The following is a 1,321-nucleotide window of genomic DNA, read 5'->3' on the forward strand; positions in this document are numbered from 1 at the left end:
TCAAGATAGAGCAACGTTTTAATGAACTGATACTCTATTTCTTTGTGAATTCAGTTAGTTCCCAGTAGCCTGCTCTTGTAATATGTGTACTTTTAAAGATTTATCAAAATTTGGTGGGGTTGGGAATTTAGCTCAGCGGTAGAGCACTTGCCTAGCAAGCGCAAGGCCCTGGGTTCGGTCCCCAGCTCCGAAAAAAAGAAAAGGAAAGAAAAACTTAAAAAAAAAATTTGGTGAGCCGAATCTGAGTAACATCGTGAATTTGGTTAGGTCCCAATGGTCCGCAGTAGTAATAAGTGGACTGTTCGGGATATAGAAAAATTTTCACGAATGGAATCAAAATTTCTAGGCGAGTTCAGTGAGTTCCCAACGGGACATGCTTGTATGAGTTTGCATTTCAATTCAGAGCAACATTTTAAGGAACGGAATCTAAGTATCATGGTGAATTCAGTAGGTTCCCAATAGGATTTGAATGTAACAAACTTGTTATTCAAGATAGAGCAACGTTTTAACGAACTCAAACACTGTTTCTTTTGAATTCAGTTAGATCCTAGGAGCCTGCTCTTGTAATATGTGTACTTTAAATATTTATCAAAATTTGGTGAGCCGAATCTGAGTAACATCGTGAATTTGGTTAGGTTCCAGTGGTCCGCAGTAGTAATAAGGGGACTGTTCGGGATATAGAAAAATTTTCACGAATGGAATCAAAATTTCTAGGCGAATTCAGTGATTTCCCAATGGGACATGCTTGTATGAGATTGCTTTTCAATATCGAGCAAAATTTTTTTTTGGGGGGGTTTTCCGACCGAAGTCAGAAAACCTACTAGAAAAATTCTAAAAGAGCTGTAATACTTTCGAGCAACATTTTAAGGAACGGAATCTACGTATCATGGTGATTTCAGTAGGTTCCTAATAGGAATCTCATGTAATAAGCTTGTTATTCAAGATAGAGCAAAGTTTTAACGAACTGAAACACTATTTCTTTGTTAATTCAGTTAGTTCCCAGTAGCCTGCTCTTGTAATATGTGTACTTTTAAAATTTTTCAAAATTTGGTGAGCTGATTCTGAGTAACATGGTGAATTCGGATAGTTCACAATGGGCCGCAGTAGTAATAAGTGGACTCTTCAGGATATAGTAAAATTTTCACGAATGAAATCAATATTTCTAGGAGATGTCAGTGATTTCCCAATGGGGCATGCTTGTACGAGTTTGTTTTTCAATATAGAGCAACATTTTAAGGAACAGAATCTAAGTATCATGGTGAATTCAGTAGGTTGCCAATAGGATTCGCATCTAATAAGCTTGTTATTCAATATAGAGCAA

General features: G+C 36.7%; 1 non-coding gene across 1 annotated transcript; it reads right to left on the reverse strand.

Moving 5' to 3' along the window:
- Window positions 1-789: 789 nt before the first annotated feature.
- Window positions 790-851, reverse strand: LOC148002458 (U7 small nuclear RNA). Its single transcript, XR_015633771.1, has one exon. It is a non-coding gene; the product is annotated as a U7 small nuclear RNA (small nuclear RNA).
- Window positions 852-1,321: the final 470 nt, after the last annotated feature.

This window comes from Rattus norvegicus, chromosome 11, assembly GCF_021556685.1.
Source record: "Rattus norvegicus strain SHRSP/BbbUtx chromosome 11, alternate assembly SHRSP_T2T, whole genome shotgun sequence".
Lineage (NCBI taxonomy): Eukaryota > Metazoa > Chordata > Mammalia > Rodentia > Muridae > Rattus > Rattus norvegicus.